This window comes from Lepidothrix coronata, unplaced genomic scaffold, assembly GCF_001604755.1.
Source record: "Lepidothrix coronata isolate B3197 unplaced genomic scaffold, Lepidothrix_coronata-1.0 Scaffold228, whole genome shotgun sequence".
Classification (NCBI taxonomy): Eukaryota; Metazoa; Chordata; class Aves; order Passeriformes; family Pipridae; genus Lepidothrix; species Lepidothrix coronata.
Window position 1 is genome coordinate 732639 of NW_016690408.1, and position 25459 is coordinate 758097.

Consider the following 25459-nt stretch of genomic DNA (forward strand, 5'->3'; position numbering starts at 1 on the left):
TGGAACCCTCCAGAGCAGATATCTACACTTCACCCCCATGATGGAACCCTCCAGAGCAGATATCTACACTTCAACCCCAGTGATGGAACCCTCCAGAGGAGATATCTACACTTCACCCCCATGATGGAACCCTCCAGAGCAGATATCTACACTTCAACCCCATGATGGAACCCTCCAGAGCAGATATCTACACTTCAACCCCAGTGATGGAACCCTCCAGAGGAGATATCTACACTTCACCCCCATGATGGAACCCTCCAGAGCAGATATCTACACTTCAACCCCAGTGATGGAACCCTCCTCTCTCCTTTTTTCCCTTTTATGTGCTGTTGGCTTGATTTTTTTTTTTTTTACTTAAACCCTCCATACACCCCTTGTCTCTTGTTGGCTCATTTATTCAGAAAGCTTTCTCTGCTTCAATGATTTGCAAAAAGTCCTTTCACGGGACTTTTCTTCACAGACACCCAAATAATTGCTGAGCCAGAGCTGTCCACACAACATCCCCAGAAACACTCCTGCTACCCTTTTACCTTTGACATAACTGAATCAAAACTTAGAATGAAGTCATTGTTAATGAAGTGAGTTGTTAAATCATCTTTTTTTTTGTATAATTTGGTGTTGTGGGATTAGGTTACAAGGGGAAAAACCTGATGACAAAGCCAATTTTCTGCCCATTCTTACACTTCGAGGTGTTCCTGTGCAACAACCTGTGATTCATTTCTTGTTTGCACAGCACTTTTGGTGCAACACAACCAAATAATGTTTTTCAGAGCAAGGCTTGGAAGCACAATTGTTTTTCCTTGCAGTGATTTGTAAGCTCAGAGAGTCTATTTTATCAATGGCACAGGGTATTAATGGGATTTTAACGTGCACCTCCCTCATATATCAGTGGGATAATAGAGTCACAAGTAGACTTACATGATAAATCATTAGAGCTTTAAGGGAAAAGTTAATGCTTTTGTTCCCAGAAAGGTGGTTACACTGTGTATATTTTATTTTTCCCCATCCTTAGCAGCTTTTATTATGCCTTGTCAAATTCCACTGCAGTCTCTGTCCCTATATGCACTTTGAAATTTCTATTAACAGAGAGGAAAATGCCCAGGCGGCCCAAAGAAATTCAAATGCATCCAAATCTAGATGTGGAAATTATTTTAGAAGCTTTAAGAGACAACATTTTAAAGTGCTTTAAATGCTAAATAATTAGCAGATTATTAGCTTTACAGATGAATACATGTGCAAGTAAATCCTGTGACACTGAGTAGAGCCACATGGATTTGCTACAACCAGGCTGGAAAACATCCATGTGGACCCATTAAAATTACAATTTCTGACAGAAATTCCACAAGAACTCTTCCATATGTCCTGTAAATCACGTGTTTCATACGTAGAGCTACACAATATTTAAGAACCTGCTTTTGCTTTGGTTTAGCTTAGTAATAAAAACCTAAATAATACACATTGGTTAGAAAAATATTCCTTTAGAATGTGTAAATCATTGCATTTGAACCATGAGCATTCCTGGGGGACTGCACGGGGGGAAAATGTCTTTGCTCTCCACTATATAAACTTAAGGAATTTATTAATTTACATAAACAACCTACTGGGAGCTTTTGAAGGATGTCTGTGCCGTATCCCATTCCAGGATGTTTGGCAGTTAGGGAGGGTGATCCCAGGAAAATCAGGACAAGCAAGAAATAACTGACTGTGAGTTTGTCCCAGGAGATTTTCAGGGAGACGAAGACAAAAAAAATAATTTTTTTAAAAAAAGAAATCGTGATGTCTGGCAGAGAGAGACAATGGTCAACACAAGAATTCAACAATGTGAATATATATTTATATATTTATATATATTTATATATTTTTATATATATGTCAAATGAAGACATGTAATGGGTAATAAAGTAAAGGACCATCTTACAAAGGCAGGAGATGAATTACAAGTCGAGAAAGAGGAACATTTTTGCCCCAGGGCAGGACTTAAATCAGAGTTGCCCCTAGAATTGCTCAACTAGGAAAAACAAACCAGCAAACCTTCGTCACTGTGATATAACTGAAGGGATAAATAGAAAACAGATTGCTTTAAGGAGGTTATTTGTACAGAAAAGGCTGCAGCCCCTCTTCTCAGCATGAGAGGAGAATTCTGATGCCACTAATATCAAAGTCTAGAGATGTGCAGATCAATGGGGCATTTTCCTTATGGATCAGAAGAGTTGAAGTCTCAGTCTCCAATTTTTGCTTCCTTTTTTTTCCCTATGAAAACTTTCAATGTTTATTTAATATATTGTTATAATATATATAAAAATGTGCTGTTATAATGTATTCTACAATTACATCATATTATTATATTACAAATATATTGTTATATTAATTATAAATAATTATAATATATTATAATATATTATAATATATAAAAATATATAAAATATATTTTTTATATTTTTTCATGTCAAATTTTCAATTTTTCTTAGCCTGAGAAATCATTTAATAATCAAGGGACACGAGAGATCCACCTTAAGGTTGTTTGAAAGGTAAGAAAGGAGTCTTCCAAGGAGCAAATTCTGCACTTAAATCCACTTGGTGCTGTAAATAATTTGACTTTTGCTGACCTGGAGAATTTCCCCAATGACTTGTTAAGAAGTTTTGCCCAATTTACTAAGAATTGTAAGACCTAAAAGCCTTACAAATCAAATATAAAATAAGCTCTGGTTCCTGTCACTCACATTCTGATTCTGAAGTTCCACGTGAAGCTCCACAGGCTCAGTCTGGGGTCCCTATAGTTCAGTGACTTTAATTATTTCTGTTTTAAAGTCACCCAAACAAAACATTTTGGTGATGAACTGCACTCCAGGAAGGGTAATTGGAAGAATCTGAAACACTGACAATGGTCCTGACTCAACACCTATTTATTTACCTAAGTTTTTAGCACTCCAGGCTGAACCAGATTATTTATTTATATATTTCTTTATTTAATTATATAGATAAATATATATTATTTTATATATTTATTCACTTCTATATTTATTTATATGTTTATTTCTTTATTATGGAGAAAAATAAGTGCACCCACATAATTTGTTGACTGGAGTAATCTCCCAGTGAAATATGGGATTTACTGATTTGAATGAACATTGAGGCATCAACAGGGAGCAACTTGTCCATGGTGGGAATCTGTATCCTGATAATCAAACATGGTTGAATAAAAAAAACATTTTTTAAGATATCTTTTAGTTTGAAAATGGAATTTCATTAAACCCCAAAGGTTTTGGGAACTAGAGTTGCTCCAGCAAACAGGGAAACATTTGAAAATGAAGTTGAATTGGTTTCCTTTCACTAATTTGATAGTAAAAATGGCCTGTTTGTCTCAGCTGTCTTTTGGATCACCCATCAAAATCAAAACGTAGATTTTATCAGCCTATATGTGCAGGTGATATAGGGCATTATTAACATTTAGTCTAAAATATTTTGACATTATATATGTCTACATGAAAAGGCTGAAATATTTTAAAAACCTCTCTTTGTTATTTTGTGGAATGTGGTTTTTCACGGCATTGAATCAATTAGAATACCCACCGAATTTGGAAAAAAAAAAAAATCAGATTTTGCTTTTCAGAAATCTTCCATGGCAGCATTTCACACGGAATGAAATCTATTTTCCAAATAGCTTTTTAGCTGCAATTAGCCCCAAATGTCTCCTCAGTTTTCACCCCATGTTGTCTAAATACAAGTTTTGTAAATTAGATTTTCCAGGATTGATTAAATTTGGAGGTTTTGTTTACTTCATTTCAGTAGCATAAGATGGAGATAATCCTCACAATTTTCCTCTCACCTCTCCCTAAATTCCCACCCTCAGCTCTCATTTCCAAGATAAAGCATTAAAAAAGTATTAAAATAAGAAGCCCTGTTGCACTTTTCCTCTCTCATAAACCTGCAATTACCTCAATCACCAAAGAAAGTCCAAAGTGAATATTTGGAATTTTTTTTAAGGTTTGGGGTTCTGTTTTAAAGTCCACTTTGGGCGTGGACTAAACCCCTTCTCCGGGTCAGATCTGCAGCTCCTGGCTCTGCTTTCACTCCTGGTTTCAGGTCAGGGGAGCTTCTGGTTTGTGGAAAAGAGAAATGAAATCTCCTTCCCTCTGTGCATCTGTAACGTCTGAAATCCAATTACCATTCCCCTTTCTCCAGGCCCTAATTTGGAAAGGAACTCATGTTAATTCACTTTAAAGTCGGGGCTGTCACATTAACCAGGATCAGATGGTGTGAAGCTGCTTTATTTTCCCTGGGATGAAACTGTCACTTAACAGAACTGCGGGGGGAATTTCCAACCTTGCAGGGGCTCGTCTGCCTGGAGATCATTCCTGACAATTATACTCAGGGAAAACATGGCAGGTCATGGCAAGAGGCTGAGCAGAAAGCAGTGTCTTCAGGATTTTCAGGACTGGTAGCAAAGGGCAAAGAATTTGATCATAATTTTTTTAAAAAATTATGATTTAAATTATATTTGATCGTCATTTATTTATAATTTGATTAATTAGTCGTAGTGGGAGAAATCAAGAAGTTCATGGAATCTGTTAATCATGGCAAACAAAGCCTTGTTTCTTCCCACAGGGTGACAGGATTTAGATGTGGAGGAAGAGTCTGTGTAATTCCAGGGAGAAGAGGAGTTGGCCACATTCTGGACACCCTGGAGCTTTGAGATGTCTGTCAGTGCATCTTCCTGTAATCGTAGTTATGCTGGAAATCAAATCAATTATACACAGACACATCCATAAATTGAGTTATCTGTATTTTAAAAACTGGCTTTATGTCCAATAACTTTGCACAGAAATCAGAGCAGCAATGCAGAAAAAGATAATTAAAATGATTGTTTCATTAGAAGTTTCAGTGCGAAGAACACAGAACATCCTGAACCTCCTGCAATCAACTATGACATCTAATTAAGAAACTGAAACAGCTGAATAAACCCAGAATGTTCCTCATTATTGTTTCACTGTCCCCTCCCCCTTGAAATATGGTTCCACAGACTGAGATTTAAGTCGTGTTTGATATTTTTTGACAATAAACTCATCAGGCAGCTTTATGAGAAGTTTGATCGTTTTTTACAAATAGGTCCCTAATTCCGAGCCCGAACCAAATCCTTTCTGTGAAATTGTGTCCAGAGACAGGACAGAGGACAGAAACACAGGAGATCTTCAATCAGATGACAGCAGGTAGAGCTTAAAAAAATATCTGTAGAAAATACCCCAGTACTAATTAATTGTTTTGTACTTCTATTTCCATCCTTTTTTTTTTCTCCTTTCAATGATTCTCCACACGTCAAGGCAAGTCACTGGAAAATATCACTATTTTTCACAAGGCCTTCTTTAAGGTAAATTTATCATTAAAAATGATTAACCAAAGTCTGAAGTTGTGCATTTTAACTACTCACTTTCTTTTTCTCTCCTACATTTTAGCAACTTAAATAGCCCCTTATTCTGGGAGTTTTATCTATCACTGATTGTCTTATTTGTGTAATAGAGAGTTAGATTTAAAAAAAAAAAAAAGTTTTCTCTTACAGACAAACCATTTTGCTTAGTTGACAGCACTTTGAATTTTAAGGTAGGTACTTGATTCCTTCTTTCTAATATGAAAAGTAAAGACAGGAGAGAGACTTAATCTCAGGAATTTGCATAAGGGGAGTTTTGATGCTCATCAAAACTGGTAAGAAGCTCTAAATTCATAAAAGCACTTCACTGTGTAACATTTTCATTGAGTAAATGGTCAGATCCAAAGCTCATTAAAACAATTTAGTCATTAAATCCTGGCTTTTTCGTTGGTATCAATTCAGGGCCAGGGGTTGGACTGTGTGAGAAACAGAGGCTCAGATAAATAGCTTTTCAAATGAGAATTTATTATGTGGTAAAAGCAAACAGCGCTGTGGTGACAGGAGGAGACAGAACCTCTCCTAGGCCTGCCACCCTCATACAGGGCATGAGTCTGATATTTATTTCAAACTTGCCATACATATTCATTATATCACATGCATATACATTTTACATTGATATTTCAGGTATTCAACATATGTTTATTCTCACAGCTGAGACTAATTTGTTATCTCTACGTCAAGTTATAGATTCATATGTTCTTCAATAAGAGGCACCAACAAGCCTTTTGACCTGCCCCAGTTCGGACATAATTCCTGGCTAGGAGGACAGGGAAGGTCGGTCTGTTTTCTGTCTTTATGGGGGTGCAATTAAGTTTTACAATCTATTTGTTTTCTTCTTTCCTAGGATGACACGAATTATCACCTGTGTTTATCACAACTGGATGATCCTTGGGGATCCCTTCCAACTCAGCACATTCTGGGGTTCTGTGAAAACTGAAGTGAACGACTTCTTTCCTCTCCCTCCTTTCCCAGCTTGTCCCCTTCACAAGATGATTCAGTTCTTTTAACACTTCCAGAGATGGGGACTCCACCACTATCCTGGGCAGCCCCTCCAATGCTTTACAGCCCTTCCTGTGATGAATTTTTTCCTGATGTCCAACCTAAACCTCCCCTGGGGTGACTGCAGGTCATTTCCTCTCGCCCTGTCTCGTTTTTTTCAGTGCAACCCAGTGTTGGCTCTGCTTCTAATTCTGGGCTCGGGCTTTGACCCTGTGCCTGGATTTGGAGCTGTTTGCTGCTGTCCCCCAGTGAAGCTGCAGGTTGTGACAAGAGATAACAAGCCAATAACAAGCCCAACAGTGGAGTCCTGCACAGTTGGCATCAGGGATGGCTGATATAAAACCAGAGGTCATCTCCTGGCCACGGCAATAATATATTTACAGGGCCATTAGGTATGAAAAAAGCCTAGTTTACCTCCATCATTCTGCTGTATTTGTGTGCCTGAGCTCCAAACAAGCTGGTATTGCTCTAGTAATTATTACTGTGAGCTCATATTTTTAATCCTGCTTTATGTGCTTTTATGTTCGTGAGTGAAATCATCCTCTGCCTCGGTGCCTCATGTGCACAGTCCCAGAAAGCAGCTATTGTGTCTTTTAGCTCTGAGGGGTGCCCTTATCTGCCCAACCACTGTGGCTTCCACTTGCTGTGCTCCTCAATTTATCTTCTTTAAAGTTGCTGTGGAAAAGGGCAACATCTACTAATTCACTTAACTAGGTGTGTCCTGGAATTAGCCAGAAGCAGCAGCCTTGCAATGCCAAAAAAACGATCCCTTCCTTCTGCTTTTCATGCTTTTTTACCACCTAGAGGTTTATAGAACTCAGAATAAAAGACACAATGATTATGTAAAAAAAAATGGATATTTCCAGCAGCAAAAAAAAAAAGAAAAAGAATCATTTTGTTGGGTTTGTTTTGTTATTTTTTATTCTCCTTTTCCAGCGGGTTCCAGCACTAGTGATTATGACGAAATATGGGAGAAAAAAACCCAAACAACAAACTAACAAAAAGATCCCAACTACATATTTAGCCACCTAAAGCAGAGCTGAAAAGTATGTGTGAAATGCACTGATTAAAGCACTTCACACAGTTCTCAGGAGGCTGCTGAGCACAGATGATGTGTTACTCCCCAGACAAATCATTTCAAATCTGTGATTGTTTTGTAATCCCCTTTGCTTTTTCCTCAAGTAGCAAATTGCCACCTCTGTTAAAGGCCAGGAGTAGTTTTCTGACCAAAAAAACCCAGAAAAATAATCACAACAGATTTGCCATTCATTTATTCCTAGAAAATCTGCACGGAGGCTCATCATGAAATAAGAGGTCAAAGATTAAGCTGTTGAACTGCTGGAGCCCTGAGAGGAGCCTTCTTTCCATTTGCTTGAAGAAAAACTTTCAATTTAGTTCTTTTTTGAATTTAAGGAGAAGAATAACAGAGTTTCTGACTCCTAAGGAACTTCTGCCTGTATTTTACTTCCTTTAGGAAGTTTGGGTGATTTTCTTCTGTGAGTCTGAGGAGAGTCTTGGGACTGACAGTTCCTGGGTCATTCCTGAATTTATGTTGTCCATGCAGAGAATAACCAGGTTGGACTTGGGAAAGATATCAGTGTGTGTCTCTGAAACTCTGATCCTCTGCCATGAGGGAGAGAGGCTTTGGGTGATTCACAAATCACCTTAGAAAGGTCAGTCTGGGAGTTTAAAAAATACTTATTTTGATTTTCTTAACTGAGTTGGAGTCTCCTCTGACCCTGATATCTTGTGCATCTCTCCTCTCATTGTGCACTGTGAGGGTCTCCTGCTGGACCCCAAAAGCCTGTTTCTGCTGGATTTCAGCACTGAAAACCCCCCTCAGAGCCCATTTCACTCCTGAGTGCTTGGAGGTTTAAATTTTCCAGCTAGTGCCCACACTAAACCAGAACTTCACAGGGTTTTGGGTCTTTATGGGAGATTTCAGGAGCGTTGAACTTTCTGTTCAGTGTCTTGAGACCTGTAAAGTAAAGGCAGTGAGGAGTTGAAGAGGTGCAGTGCCCAGGAATTATGTGGTTAATCCTGCAAATTTTGGCACCAGTTACTGTAAAACAAAACATTTTCTGGGAATGCTTCAGCATTTCAGGAAATACATCCTTTCCACAAGGAAAATTTAATAAAAAAAATTACTTCTCATCTTCAGTAGTACAACAGCTCTTAATTTAATAAGAATTATTCTAATTTGCTGTAACAGTAAGACAATATTTTAGCTTGGTGTTATATCAGAGTTTAATATTCCATATTGAGTTACAATATTGTGTTGAGGGAAAAAATATGGGGATGTAGAAGCCACACCACTGGCAATGAGATTATCCCAGGAAAGCAACGGAAGATACATGGAAATGTTCCATTTTTCCCTGTAACTATACACAACTCATGTCTTGTTTGGAATAAAACCATGAGAAATAATCAAATGTATCTTTATATTTAACTGTATCCTTGTATTGAATCTTTACATCGAATCAGCTGCGCAATGTAATTTTGATTTTCTTTATTCCACGCCCCATATAGAATTTTGAAAACTACAGTTTGAGGTGTTCAAAGTCCTCTGATGCAGGATTTTAATAAATACTGGGTTTAAGGAAAAAGATGACGTGAAACAACATATTTGTCCTCTGTTTTAGGGGTCTCACGGAAACATATATCTGTGTTAAACATAACGCAATGAAACCAGATTTTCCTCGAGGTGCCTTTATTGTCCCTTCTGTTCTGTAGCAAATAATCTGCTTTGTTAGAGTAGTTCCCTAATTTCTGATGTTTGCTGGATTCTAACAAGAGAGTTCTCAGGGCAAATGTTGTCTCAACAGCATTAACCTGTTTTACTTCACCAGAGAATTTTCCCAAAGGCAGCCAATTTTACTGCTGCCTCTCACCATTGATGACTAATCTTTGATGATACTGGGCAGAGATTTCAGGCCAAAAAATCTCTTCTGGATGATTTTAAAGTTAATTTTGGTTTGAATGCTGAAATAAATCCAGCACTGCCAGCCTTCCTACAAGATGGATTGGTAGGACATCGCTACTGGAGGAGGATTAGAAGGATTACTAGTTCCTTGGCAAGGGGTTAGACAGCAAAACCAAAACTAATTAATGAGCTTTAATTATCGTGCTGCCTTCCAGTCAGTGGCTGCATTCACTGAATATAATTTGTGCAGGTTTTTCAGGTGCTTTTGTACCAAATACACAGGAAAAATAAGGTGAAAAGTATAAGATTCAAAGTGCATTAAAAATGACTTTGTCATTAATGCAGAAGACTTACATGAGAGGTGTTAGAGGCAATTAATTCTGCTACAGCTTCAGCTGATGCAAAGCAAAGAGAGGCCTGTTTTACATCCCTGTTAACCATCTCAATTTCTAGACATGTGCAAACTCCACATTTTTAAACATATTTTATGAGTTCAAAAAACTCATCTGTCCTCTCAGCTAAGCCCATCCTAAACCCTGAATCAAGTTCTTTTTAAATACAAATGGGTGGATTAATTTTCACTGTCAGTTTGTTGGTATCTCACCTTCTACAGGGTAAACCTGTATTAATTTAATAGCTCTTGACATTTAGATGTTTAAAGAAGGTTCTCTTTACCCCATAGTAAAAAAAAGGTAAATTTATGTAGTTGGAAAATATCTAGATTTTACTTCCTACCTGTTTTTCAAACAAAAACTCAAGGAACAAGTGCAAAAGACACACGTAATTCTTTAGCTTGTGGAAATAGAAGTAATCTCATTATGTGCCTGTTGAGGTTATGGAAATGAATAATCTCTCACTTTTGATTTAATGCTGCCAAAATAAGAATGTTTTCATTGAGATTAAAAAAACCAAAACCTAGCAATCAAACATTTTCATTATTTCCTTTCAGAAATAATGTTTTTGCTTCTCATTGGTTAGTTTGTGTCACTGCAGGTTTGGAATTCTAAACCACGTGAGTCGTAGGTCTGGAATCATTCAGGAGTGAAACGAAAGATGAAGGGGTTTGTGGCCAAATTGAGGACCCCAACGTGGCAAAACGTAGGACTTGCATCTCTTTTCACAGGCCAGATAGAAATCCTGGGCCAGGGGAAACCAGGATCTCAACCATAATTATTTACTACACAGTGTAAAAAGCTACTAGGAGAGTATAATAGTGCACTGTATCAAAGCAATTTTATTAAAAGATATTGTGTCAAAGCCAGCAGAAGTAAATCCTTAAGTAGAGGTTGATATAACTCACCAAACAAGACAGTAGACAAAACAAGGTGGAGCCAGGGGGGTCGGGTCTGCTCCCAGGGAACAAGGGACAGGAGGAGAGGGAACGGCCTCCAGCTGTGCCAGGGGAGGCTCAGGTTGGACATCAGGAGGAATTTCCTGCTGGAAAGGGTGGTCAGGCCTTGGCAGGGGCTGCCCAGGGAGGTTTGGAGTGCCCAGCCCTGGAGGTGTCCCAGGAAGGCCTGGCCGTGGCACTCAGTGCTCTGGGCTGGGGGACAAGGTGGGCATCGGGCACAGGGGGGATCCATGGGCTGGGAGGGCTTTTCCAGCCTCTGGGATTCTGTGATTTATTTGGTTTGGGTTGTTTTACCAGTGACAGCACCCAAGGAATGGCTGGAGCTGTGTCAGGGCAGGGTCAGGTTGGATCTCAGGGAAAGGTTCTTCCCCCAGAGGCTGGTTGGCACTGCCCAGGCTCCCCAGGGCAGTGGGCACAGCCCCAAGGCTGCCAGAGCTCCAGGAGGGTTTGGATGATCCTCTGGGACACAGGGGGTGACTCTTGGGATGGGCCTGTGCAGGGCTGAGGGTTGGGCTGGATGATCCTGGTGGGTCCCTTCCAGCTCAGCACGTCCTGGGATTCTGTGATTCTGTGAACCATCGTTGCCCACTTGTGTACCAATACTAACTGTTGTCATGTGACATGATCAACACTATTTTTCCACCAGTATTTTAGATATATATATATGAATTCTACTTAAACTTTCTCTTGACCCTCCTTATTGGGAAGCTTTCTTACAACAGATTTAACACAAAAGATCATTTCACCTTTTCCCCCTCTAAATTATTCTTCTAATCATTCTACTTTCTACTTTCCAGAGGAGCTGGAAAGTGATAGGGATTTGTTTAGACTGTGATTTATTTTAATTTTCCTTCGCAAATTTATCTTTATTTTCTGCTTAAGCACAGATACTAAAAAAAAAAAAAAAAAAAAAAAAAAGAAACGTTAACATAAAACATTCCTAACATAAAACAGCTTATTCCTCTGCATGGAGAAGACATTTTTTATTTTTAATTCTAATACAGCAAGTTCATCTCTCAGAGTGTGCAGGAACAGATGACATTAATGGCATTTTCAGCTAAGACTGAGCTGGTTTGGTCTCTTACTGTTCAGTGTCAGTGCCTTATCCAGCAGCAGTAGGATGAACTTTCCCTGCCACTAACGCTCCATTTTTGTCTCTTTGTGTCGTTATTTCAGCAAGGGAATGTGCTAAAGGAGCCCCTGAAAACAGATGTACAGCAGCAGATGAAAAAGTGCTGCATGGTGCTGGATTTCTGTGGGCAGCTGGTTTTATACCTTTTAAATGGCTCTTTGTGTTTGCCAGAACAGCACAATAGTCAATTCACTCCTCAATAACAAGCTGCTGCTCTGGGTAAATAGAAAGGTGTTACATCTATTTCTCTCTATATAACAGAGGCTTTCTAGTTCATCCATTAGTTTCACACTAATTTAGATTAAAATCTACAGAAGTGAAGGAAAAAAACATCCAAACTAAGTTGTGCACAACCACCAAAAATAGAAAAAACTGAAGAGACAATTCCTGCTCGAAGAACATGGAACAGTTTGCAGTTGTTTGGTTGTTTGTGCCTTTGGGGTTTGTTTTGATTTTTTTTTCTTAATTGAATTACTTTCTATAGTTATCCTATCCTGAAAAGTGATCTTTCAGGATCACTTTTCCTTGAATATGCTTTAATATTATGCACTTACATATAGTCATAGAATCACAGAGCAGTTTGGATTGCAAGGGACCTCAAAGATCATCTGGTTCCAACCCCTCTGGTTGATTCCTGAACCTTTACTCATATCAAGTAGCATTTCATGCCTCATGTTACTCCCTCAAGTACAAAATCACAGGGAAAGACATAATTTAACATTCCCAGGAAAATTAGAATGTGACCCTGAATAAAGTGCTACTCACTGTGATGGAACTGGGCAAGGCTTGAACAACCCCAAGCACACAGAAATTAATGTTTCCCCTCGACCTGAAACCAGTCCTGTGAAAACGCTGTGAGCCTGCACTGCTGGGAGTTCACTGATGTAACCTCGTACAGAAATACAGAATCCCAGAATCATTTGGAAAAGGCCTCCAAGGTCATCAAGTCCAACCTTTGACCGAGTCCCACCATGGCCACTAAAACCAGCTTGCAGAGTGCTCGGGTTTTGAGCCCCTCCAGGGATGGGGACTCCACCACTTCCCTGGGCACCCCTTTCCACTGCTTAACTACTCCTTCCAGGGAAGAAATTTTTCCAAATATCCAACCTGAACCCCCTCTGGCACAACTACTATGAAAATCCATTTTGTAAGATGAAGGAATGAAGCTCTATGTTTATTTCCAATAACTTTTCACAGTACATGATCTCAAGTAAAATGAAGATTATTGTTTATTTTGGGGTTCATCCTCGATGTGGCCCCTGAATGAGGTGAGACCCTATAATGCACTAATTCTTTTACAGAGAACAGAATCCCTGGGGTTGGCAAAGCCCTCCCAGCCCATGGATCCCTCCTGTGCCCGATGCCCACCTTGTCCCCCAACCCAGAGCACTGAGTGCCACGGCCAGGCCTTCCTGGGACACCTCCAGGGCTGGGCACTCCAAACCTCCCTGGGCAGCCCCTGCCAAGGCCTGACCACCCTTTCCAGCAGGAAATTCCTCCTCCTGTCCAACCTGAGCCTCCCCTGGCACAGCTGGAGGCCGTTCCCTCTCCTCCTGTCCCTTGTTCCCTGGGAGCAGACCCGACCCCCCCCGGCTCCCCCCTCCTGTCAGGGGGTTGCAGAGCCAGAAGGTCCCCCCTGAGCCTTCTTTTCTCCACACTGGAAAATCTCAAGTATATTCTAAACCATATAATATATCCATGTCTCATTCCTTTTATTGATACTAATCCCTACCAGTTACTTCCAGCATGTCCATACTGCCAGAAAAAGAATGGAAAGGCACTTTTTGTACTTAAAAATCTTTCTTTTGCTGCTGGTTCAACTCCCAGGCTGAGCAGGGATGTGCCTGCAATGGCAGCTCACAGGGGCAGAGAAGGAAGGATGTTGAGGTGTTGGAGCACAAGTCCTATGAGGAACAGCTGAGGGAGCTGGGGGGACTCAGCCTGGAGAAAAGGAGGCTCTAGACCATTTTCAGTGTAGTAACAGGTATTTCGTTTGCACTAGTTATGACCAGCCAAGGATATGCATGCCATGGTGTCTGCTTCCTTCTTCCTCAGGATATATGGAAGCTGGGATGGAAAACCCACTGCCCAATCTCCAGGTCTGGCCAGGAACCAGGACTAGAAAAGCACTCCTAATTTGTCACCTTCCTTGAGAACATCCCTGAGCTCAGGGGGAAGAAGCATGAGAGGGTTGGACGGGCCTGAGAGCTGGCACATGAGGGGTTAGGTTTGGTGCCAGCCCATGGCACAGAGTGTGGGAGACACACAATGCCACGGAAGGGCCGGAATTCCTGCCAAAGGATGCCACAGTTGCACGAGTGCTCAGGAGGAAGCTGAGCCAAGTAACAGATGAGACGTCACAGGAGCAGAGAATGGTTTGGGTTGGAAGGGACCTTAAAGGTCATCTAGGTCCAACCCCTCCGGGAAATATCCATTTTGGATAAAACACATCAAGCTCAGGAGATTTCCAAGCCCTAAATCAGTGCCAGGTTAAGGATTGGTCCAGGGTATGTAGTTCAACCTGGAATCATGTCCACTGAACCATTCCTTACAGATTTTATCTCAGCTCTTGGTGACCATTTATGTGTCATGAGCAAGTGGTTTCCATGGCAAGGGTGAGAAAGGAGTCAAACATCAGCCCCAAGGTCACCTCTCGTGGTTTCCTGTGGTGTGAGTTAGAAAACAAAGTGAAAAGTTCTTTTTTTTTCAAACTTTTCGGGAACTTTTAGGATTAATATACTCCCTGAATGAGACTAATACATTTTTAAACAACGTTCAATAGAATTGGCTTTGGGTTAGAAATACAAATATGTTTTGTGTAATTAAAATTTGTCCAAATACCTTTAATTGCTTTCTTTGATCTAAATAAATAAGTGTTTGTTTAAATCATGTAGAAACTATTAATTTTGCATTTCGGGTAATTAAAACTTGCTTATGTGAAGCTCTGCTGATCTGACACATATTGGACAAAGGTAAAAACCTGCTTAATACACCAAAACATGTGAGATTCTTTTTATTCTCTGCTTAACCTAGATTTTAATGGGGATCTTATCACTAATACAAATTAAATAGAATATTTACCTATTCCAGCAGAGAGGGAAAGAATAAACCAGTAGGCATGGGCATATTTTCTATAATAAGAGGCCTTTTCAAGTCTTTCAGTAAAACTCTGGGGTTGCATTATTTTTTATCTACTAATAATAAAGCATATAATAAAAATTATAGTGTAATCTTTGATCTTCATGAACCTGAAAAGCTCAGTTTTGCTTAACGTCCTCATAAGTTTTTTTAATCTAGAAATTGCAGGCACAAACAATGGCAAACAAAAATAAGCTATAATTTAACATGTCTTGTAGGTCAACCCTCCACCAGGACTGCTGGAATGAATATTCCAAGGAAGGGAAATTGGTAGCAGGTATTGATGCTGGTTTGTTCTTCAAAAAAGGGAGGAAGAAATATGTGGAAAAGACCTTTCTGTGACATTGCATCGTTTTCACATCTGAATTTTTCTGCTTAACTTAACATTTTATTTGAAGATAAAGTGTAAAAGTGATGAAGACAATCCAAGTGAAATAGCACTTAGGGTTGTTACATAAATTGTATTGCTGGAAGGAGAAAGACCCTCGGATTTGTAAATAATTGCAGCTCCTTTGACAGTCGCTGATTGTTCCTGAATAGTTTATAGGGATTAAGAAGTGATTTGTCTTGCTTCCACTGGAAGTGCTTTGCAGCCATGAATAGGTTTTATCACCTCTTCCTGATAGGTTTGAGCAGTTTCATGAATTTACTCTCTTTCTTTTGCTTTGCTCACTGTTTTTTAACTCTACTGACTTGGAAAGAAAGTTGATAAATAGTAGAATCATGGAATGGTTTGGATTGGAAGGGACTTTAAAGCTCATCTCATTCCACCCTCCTGCCATGGGCAGGGACACCTTCCACTAGACCAGGATGCTCCTGGCCTTGGACACTTCCAGGGGACAAATAAATATTCCTGGTAGATATGTTTGCAGAATTTTGAAATATTAGCATTTAAACATTGGTCACCAAAACCTCCCCAAACCTAATTAACCCTTAACAACACTGTTATAAAAAAAAAAAAATCCTCGATTTTCTGATTTAAGCCCGGACTTTCACTATAAATTTTTCCTTCCCTCTCACAGCACCTGAGAACTTCTCTCTGTGCACAGGAGTGTCTTTTGGCAATTCCATGTCCCCTTCCTGCACAGGGTAAAACACATCCCAGTCCTGTGCTGACCCCACTGAACAACTCTCTTCCATGTATGGGGAAAGGAAATAAAGACCAGATTCCACACAGCTGGAAAAAAAAGAATTCCAGTTAATTTCAGTGGGATATAAATAGAGAATTATTCCCTAATTATCTAAGGGGGCATTGATTAATTACTGAAAGAACTCCTGCCACCATTACACAGAGTGTGTGGAGGGGCATCACCCTTTTTTCCTGCTACCCCAAACTCACCTGAGAGGGAATAACCAGGAGGATGAGGAAGGAATGGGCTTCCAGAGTGATGCAATCATGATGTGGGAATTTTTTCCTCTCAGGTACAGATGATTAGATGGTTTCTGTTCTGTATTTGAGGTAGGAGTAATTCTAAGTGCAGAGATCCCAGCAATCTAAACAAGAAAACACCCACAAGAAATAGTCTGAAATATGCTGGAGCTGAGTCTCAATTGATTCTCACGGGTGAACATGTTTTGCAATAATACTTCTGTGTATAAATCATGCAATATTCTGGTTTCTATAATCTCTACAGCACAATAACTGCACTCCAATTACCTCATCCACCTTGCTCTGCTTGTTCAGGTAAATAATGTCGTCCTCCCTGCTGGAAAAGAGTGGGGTTAAAATAACTCAGAAAACCTTTCTATTCTTGTAAATTAAAATTAATTCTAATAATAATAATATAATATTATTATTATTATTATTATTATTATTATTATTATTATTATTATTATTATTAGACATTTTTCACTTTCAGTTTCCTTTACTGATATTCCAACCCTCTAGAAGGGCAGACTTTACTCATCTTTATGATTTATTGATATACATTAGTTCCCTACAGCCTTGGACCAGACATTCACCACATGAATTGTGATGACTAAATGTTTATTTTTAAAAAAAACACTGTAACAACTAGAATTTCTGAGAGCTCCAGAGCTGTCCAAGTGCAAGGTTTTTAAAGCATTTTGCACTTAATAATAATAATAATAAGTAAATTTTTACCCCCATAAGTTCAGATTTGGCCCCAGTCTCGCTGCCTCCGGAAAGAAGTGCCAGACTTGCCTGCCCACTGTTTTTATAGCAGCAAAATGTGTGAATAATGGCTCAGCAGCACATCCTTTAAGAGAAGCAACTTAAATTATCTCAAAGAGAAATGAGATATTGTCCAGTAGTGCAAGTTGGAGAATACAGAGAACTTCATGCGATTTGTTGGCGAGAAATCCCAAAGTGATGGATGTGCTGTGATTACTGGGATGAACCACAAGATGTTTTGCAGGTGTACCCACTCCTTAACTGATGTCATTCCTAAATTTCACACGGAAGTTTCATTGATTTGATGGTTTGTGGACCAGCAGCTCTCACCCTTGAAAGAACATCTGTTGTCAAACTGCTCGTATTTTTACACTCACTTTGATGCTCATTTCATTGTAATTCTCTCCACTTACCAGATTTGAGGGAATTGCTGTAATGGAAGCATTGGACACTCACAGATGCTTTCATCAAATTATTTAAAACATCCCCATGCTTTTAGCTTGCAAGGGTTATTATCAGGCATTTTATAGCTTTTTAGGAGAAAAGGCTTGCTGCTCCACCTAACAAAATGTTGCACATTCAGGGGTTTTCCCACATCAAATGCTGCTTTGAAAACTGCTTTGATCACAGAATCCCAGACTGGTTTGGGTTGGAAGTGACCTTAAAGAGAACCCAGTTTCAACCCCCTGCCATGGGCAGGGACACCTTCCACTAGACTGAAAGGAGAGTGACATCACAGAATCCTGGAATAGTTAAAGTTGGAAAAGAAACCTGGAGGTTGTCTAGTCCAACACCCCTTCCTTAAAGCCACATCAAATAAAGTCCTCTGCTGGACTCCCCCTGGGAAGTCCATGTCCCTCTCATCTCCAGAGTCCAGCACTGGGCACATCACTCCAAGTGTGTCTTCTGCTGCTGTGGAAAGTGGAAAGAACCCTTCCCCTGACTTCTGTCTGTGCTTTTCCAAACGTAGCCCAGAGGACTGTTGGCTGCCTTTGGGCACGTTGCTGGCCCATGTTTAGTTCTGGTGTTCACCAGGACCCCCAGGCCCTTCTCCACAAAGCACTTCCAACCACGTGGTCCCAGCATGGACCAGAGCATGCATTTATTCCTCCTGACCTCCAGAGCTGTCCAGTGACCCCCCAGGCACATCCCTCTTGCTCTGAGAAGCCTCATCTTGGCTGTACTGACACTGAGCTGGGACTAAATTGTTAATTCTTCCACAATGCTGGCTGGAGTGTCACAAAATGCAGAGAAAATATGAACTGTGCAGCAGTAGGATGTTTGCATGTTTCTGCTCGTACTTTTATTTGATTTAAAAAAAAAAAATTAAATAATATCTTGACGGATTTCTTGCTTTCTCCTCATATCTATCCCCCCAGATTTTGGATAGATTTGTAGCCCATGGGGAATGTGGTGGATTGGAGTCTAGACCATTTTCAGTGTAGTAACAGGTATTTTGTTTGCACTATTTATGACTTGTCAGTCTTCAAAGACTGCTGCATGGTTGTAGAAACCAGAAGAGTTTCCACCAGACCTGACCTCCAGAGCTGTCCAGTGACCCCCCCAGGCACATCCCTCTTGCTCTCAGGATCATGGACACACCACTGTGTTCCTGACCATCACCTCATACTCCAATCAAGAAAATTTCAGTTCAGTCGAAAATAAAAAACTTCTATTTAACATTTTTTGAGACCTCATCACCCACTTCTATTTGGTTTTTCCCCCAAGTGCATCGTGATTTAGGTTTTTATGTGGCAGATGGAGGTGGATTTGAAGTTCCTCTCCGTAAAAGGTCAGAGAGCTCTTCAAAGTGTGGTTTAAGTGGCATCCCCCAGCTGAGGGATAGATCTGTGCCAGTCAAAACCTTGAAAGTACTAAACTTTTAACTAAGAAATGTTCTCATATTTCACTGGATGAGCAGATGGATGTGAATCAGAAGAAAATTTATGCATGCTGAAAGACTAAATAGATTTCCTGAAGGAATATCAGGGGTATGTTAATAAACTTTAGAGTGTATTGGAAAGACTTGCCAAGATAAATGAATCTGAGCTCTTTTTAAAAACAAAGGGTGAAAAATTACAGGTATGTCTTCCTTCAGAAAATAAAAAAAAGAGACAAATAAATTAAGAACATGATAAATTTCAAGCCCTATAACTTTAATTTTTACTGCAAAATTTTCTAAAGCCCTCAAGAGCTTTGCTTGAGTTCAGCACAGTTACACCATGGCAGAGTTCAGACAGGTACGTGCCACATTCCCACAAACTTCCAGCTGTGTTTTTTGCTTATATGGAATTAGCTCACATCTGCTCTCAGTTTTAATAGCTGATCTAATGCTTAGTTCTAGAATTAAGAGTTCTATGGGCACACAGCAGTAATGTCTATCAAACGAAAGCTGAAAGAAACTGTCCTGTGCAATTATATTGTATTAAATTAATCTGAAGGAGAAAGGAGGAAACACATTGGAAAATTACGAAACTCCATTTAAACAAAAGAAATGATTGTTGTTATCTGTTACCATGAAAAGAACCAACTGGCACAGGTTGCCTAGAGAGGCTGTGAATTCACCGTTCACATATCCCAGAATCATACACTCATGGAATCATAAAGGTTGGAAAAGACCTCAGAAATCATTACCATCCCCACCAAAATATAGCACAAAATGCCACATCTGCTTGTTTTTTGAACACTTTCAGGGATTGTGACTCCCATCAGCGTGAGCCAATTCCAATTTAATCTTTGTTTTTCCATGGACAATCCTCTAAATTTCCCTATAATGAGTTTATAAAGTTCTATACTTGGGAGTGCTCAAATGCTCTATATCCAGTTCTGGAGCAGAGGAATCACCTTAAGAAATATTAGTCTTAAGCTTAAGACCATAAAAGCATTTTTTCAAACAAATGTATGGTAATTCCAGTCCCTCCAACATCTGTCTGTTTGAATACACAGGAACAGATCCAGCTGCTCTTCTCCAAGCAAGGAGAGCACTTGTAGTGCAAGTACTTCATGGAGTGAATAAGTGTGATTAATAACAAACTACTGTTAATTAGCAGCCTCTCTTGTACTCTATGCTAGAGGGTCTGGTAGTAGAAATGACTGATTCCCTACAGGGCCAGATAAACACAAGTTCATTATCCTTAATTTTCGAATTTTTTTTACAATTTCCCTTTAGACAAGAACTGGGTTGGCATCTGACATTGAAGACTTTCCAAGTCCATAGGTGTTTTCTCATTTTACGTAATAGCAGGATTCTAATTATTTAGTAGGATTCCTGATCATTGTAATTATTCAACATAATGTATTATTTTAATATAAATTATTTTTTAATAGGAGCATTTCTGATTATTTTCACATCCAGGCGAGTTTATGTGACGATGTAACAAATGAATAAAAAATATTGCTTAATATGTCCTGATGGGATTGGTGTGAGGTTTTAACAACAAATCCCAGAGTGTTTCATCCATCCTCTGTGTGTTTGTGTTGGCTGGGATTTGGTCGGGTTTTTGGAGGGAAAGAGGAGTGGGGTTTGTGGAACTGTGCCCGCATTTCAAAACTCACACGGCATTTTTTCTGCATATCTTGTCCCAGCACTGGGCCATGAATATTTCCTCCAATCCGACTCAGGTTATAATGCTGCAATTTCCAAGTGCAGGCAGAACTTGCCACCAGCTTTCAGTTCGCTGAAAACTGCCGTGATCTTTGGCTGCCCTGACAAGCTACTGCTGTATTTGTGCACTTCCAGGTCCCTGACACCAGCCTTCAGAATTGAATATTCGCATTAAACTCCCTCTAGGAAATATAGAAATGGGCAAAAAAAAAAAAAACCACCTTTTATGCTTGCGTTGGCTTAGGTTTATTTTCCGAATGTTATCTCAGATATGAATCATTTTAAAGCACTTTTTTGTATCTGTAGCCCCAGCTAATGGTGGCACAACTTCAGGCAATTTGGGCACAGACAGCACAAGCTTCTTGAGATGAACCCTCTATAGAGTATTCAGTGGGTGAAACATTATGGGTATGTCTTCCTTCAGAAAAAAAATAAAAGGCAAATAAATTAAGAACATGATAAATTTCAAGCACTATAACTTTAATTTTTACTGCAAAATTTTCTAAAACCTGTTTGGCAAAGACTGTACTCACCTTTATAGAGGTGGGTACAATTTTTTGAAGATTATTAAGATCATTGAAAAGTATATTTTGCATGAACAAAGCTATCAGTAAACACATATAAAATACAATCATTAATTTCATATGGGAAGAGAAGGTTTTTATGTGAAATGTTTCAGCATTTTCTAAGTGAAATATACCATTTCATTTTAAAGGAGTGTTTTCATTTTTAATTGATTAAAAAAAAAGTTCATTAAGTCTGAAACGAAACACGGCATTTAATTACATGTCAAATTGAAAATATTTGGTTGATTAAAAATTGTCTTGGTCCAGGACTCTTAGAAGGATCTAATTTCTGAAACTAATTTTCTCCTTGTCATCTAATGTAAATCGGAATGTTCTTGTTCTACTTTTTAAAAAAAAAAAAAAGATGTAGATGTTTTGGAAGCTAAAACTTCCAGGGTGAGGAGTGTAAGCTCCAGACACACATTTGCTCTTGCAGATGGTGAATATTCGGGGTTTTTACTTGTCTTATACACTTCAAATGTTGTGCTGGGTAATGATCTCTGGACATATTACAAGGCTCTTAGGAAAATGCTGTTTAGGAAATATCCAGTTCTTTAAATATCATTATTAGGCATGAACCAGATCAGCATTATATCTGAGGGGGGGCAGATTTTGCGGCTCTCTTTAAATACCCATGGAAAAATTCTGCCTTGCCACAGGCTCTGAGCAGTTGAAACAGTTTCTAAGTAATGCATATATAAACAGATGTGTGTGTATATATATATATTTATATTTATATCTTCAATTTTCAGTGTACAGATAGGGATGTTTTGATTTTCTGTTAGAAATCTCGGGCCTATTAGGGATGCAAATGTCAGACTCCTTGAAGGCAGAAGCTGTTTGGTTCTAAGTTCAAGTTTATTTCCATACTTTCAAGTTGAGAGTATAAATGTTTCAGTTATTTTTTCAGTCACTTTTAAATATGTTCGTGATGCTGAGTTCCTGCAGATTTGGCATTTTTCCCTGGATTTTATTGCATAACGTATCTTTCCAATCTAACATTTGTCAGGAGGAGAAAATACTTTCATGCTAAATTGGGTAATGTGCAAATCTCAAAATGAGGCCTCTTCATGCACTGCATCTTTACATCCCATAAGGACTTGCAAACTGACAAACATGCTCTATGCAAAATTATGGGATGAATGGGAAAAACATGCAAAATAATGGGATTAAGGCACATAGTGCCTGGAGATTAGACACAGGAGACAGTTTTGGATATTCCCCCCCAAGCATAACTTAGAGGAATAGCATGGAAATAGTGGATTATAACAGACCTTTTCACATGATTTCAATCTAACAAGTGGAAAACCTTGAAACAAAGATCTCATGTTTCATTCCACATTTCCCTGTTCAATTCAACGGCCCTGCATCAATTTTTTTTATCCAACAATGTGGCTTTTTATTCATAGAGAATACAAATCTAAGGACTGACCCTTCTTGGTACATGAAAGACTAACCTTAAATTTTAATTTTTTCTTGAGAGTTCACACTCTGTTCATCTGTGTGTGATTCATTAACAAACTTCTAGGCCCCCAGGAAGTGTTATCTCCAATATCCCTTTGTTTCCAAGGGTGGAATTCCCTTCATTCCATGAGAGGTTTTAGAAACTCAAGAACAGAAAAGGAGCTGCTCAATATCCAACCCTTGGCACTGCAAGATGATGGATATTTTGCAGCTGACTTTGTTTTAAATGTTACAATTAATGTTCAAACTTTTCTCTGGAGCTGTCCCTCCCCTCAGCCTTCCTGGCTCCCAATAATTGAAGCTCTGAGAAATCTGCAAAACAGCCTCAAGCTCCATTTAACACTTCTGTACTTTTTTTCCTTACATCACAATAACACAGGGCTCATTTAACACCCTATGAATATGGTTATTGAGTTGGATCAGACACCTTGCCCTTGCCAGGGGCTATTCTTTTTATTAATGTGCTAGTCTTTTTTGGGGGGTTGGATTTTTTTTTTGTGGTTTTTTTTTCAAAATATGCATTTATTTTTATTCAGCTTGCTTACAATGGCATCTGTCTCATGTATACATTTGGACTCCTTTAATATTTACCCCTGTTGACTCTCATATGAATACAAAGACGGTTTCAGTTTTCTAAGCCAGTGGCAATACCAGCTGGATGCTGGGGAGAGCTTGCTAAGAACACTTATTAAAGAGATAGAAAAAAAGAAGAGAAATGAGATACTTAGACCTGAAAGTTCTTTCATCTGGTTCCCTGCTGGTGCTTGTGCTGCTGGATGAAGTTGGGGGGTGGTGTCAGTGCAGGCAAGGAGCAACTTTGGGACTCTGGAAGAGAAAACAGTGCTCAGTAAGAGCTACATTGCAGCAGTTTTGTGGAGGAGAGATGGCACAAATGCACCCTGAACAGTGGAGGATTTTAGAATCACAGAACCACAGAATGGTTTGGGTTGGCAGGGACCTTAAAGTTCACCTAATGCCACCCTGCTGTCATGGGCAGGGACATCCGGCACAGGAGCAGGTTGCTCAAAGCCTGTGAGGGACATTCCAGCCCTCGGAACATTTTTGTGGCCTCCTCTGGACATGTTCCAGTAGGTCCATGTCTGTCCTGGTCCAAGGAGCCCAGGGCTGGAGGTAGCTCTGCAGGAAGGGGAGAGGGGCAGAATCCCCCCCTGCCCTGCTGCCCACACTGTGGGATCACCCAGGGCATGGGGGGTTCTCTGGGATCACCCAGGGCACAGGGGTTCTGTGGGATCACCCAAGGCACAGGGGTTCTATGGGATCACCCAGGGCATGGGGGTTCTTTGGGATCACCCAGGGCATAGACCCACTTCCCAGGGTCCTGCCAGGATCCCTCTGAATGTTCTCCCTTCCCTCCAGAGTATCAACTGTCCCACTCAAATGGCATCACCTGCATTTGTCCAGACTCTTATGAATTATCACTGATTTGGAGTATTCTGAAAGTACAGAAAACAAGAAAAAAAATGCACCAATGAGGGTTTAGTTCAGCCAAAATCTATTAACGTGTCAGGGAGTAAATATTAAATATTTTTTCATATAGATTTCCACCAACACAGACATCTGATTTTATTTTTTCTTTTAATTAAAAAAAGTAAATCTGCTTACTTTTTTTTAAATACAACCTGGATTATTTGCCACGCTGTTCAAGGGAATGTGTCTCAGCTTGGTCAATCACCTGCACACAGACCTTCAGAGAGAGAATGAAAAGAGCTGTTTTGGTTTTTAACTCTTGTTTTATGTCAAGCAAAGAGTCCTTTCTCCACTATAGTGCATTTCTTTCTCAGTGCTTTCCAGTTCTCAGCTGCATTTTGGTCAGAGCTGCCAACACCAACCGTGATGTTCCCTTTTTAAAACACTTGGGGCATTTCTGTTTGATTTAGGAGCATATCCTTCGTGCTCTGAAAAATCATTGGATTCCAGAATTGTTTGGGTTGGAAGGGCCCTCACAGCCACCTTCCACTAGACCAGGTTGCTCCAATTCGCATCCAACCTGGCCTTGGACACTTCCAAGGAAACCCAAACCATTCTGTGATTCTATATTTTGATAGATAATTCCTTCAAGAGAACAACAAAATTTTTAGGCTTTTTATACTTCTGCAAACCAGAGAAGGCTTGAGAACAAACCACAATGAATGAATTGAAAAATATACTCACAGAAATATTTACCATTTTTACAATATTTAGAGAGTGGTACAGTTTTGATCTTTGCCACTGATTACAGAATCCTTTTGTGGTTAATTAAGAATAAATTGTAAACATTCTGGCAGCAACAGAAGATGATGCAAAGGAGATTGAATGCCCCTCTCCCAATTTAGAAGGAAGAATAAAAGAGCAAGGAAACCTCTGGCACATTCAGCAGATAATGGAAGATTTTATGAGCTCCAGTTTCATATTGAGAAGAAACCAGAAGCTACAATTAAAGAAATTTCATATATCTTAGGTGGAGGATTATGAAAGTTGTTCAGATTTTTCAAACAGACCCATAACAGTACGAAACAAATTATTCCAAACTGCAACATTCTTTTTTTTTCTGTACACCTGATTCATGCACACACCTAAAGCACATTTTCCTTCAAATTGTGTCATCTTATGCTGGGCTACAGACAGGCTGTAAAATTGATAAAATGAAAAAAATCAGAATATTGTTTTATGATTCTCTCTCCTCTCCTCTCCTCTCCTCTCCTCTCCTCTCCTCTCCTCTCCTCTCC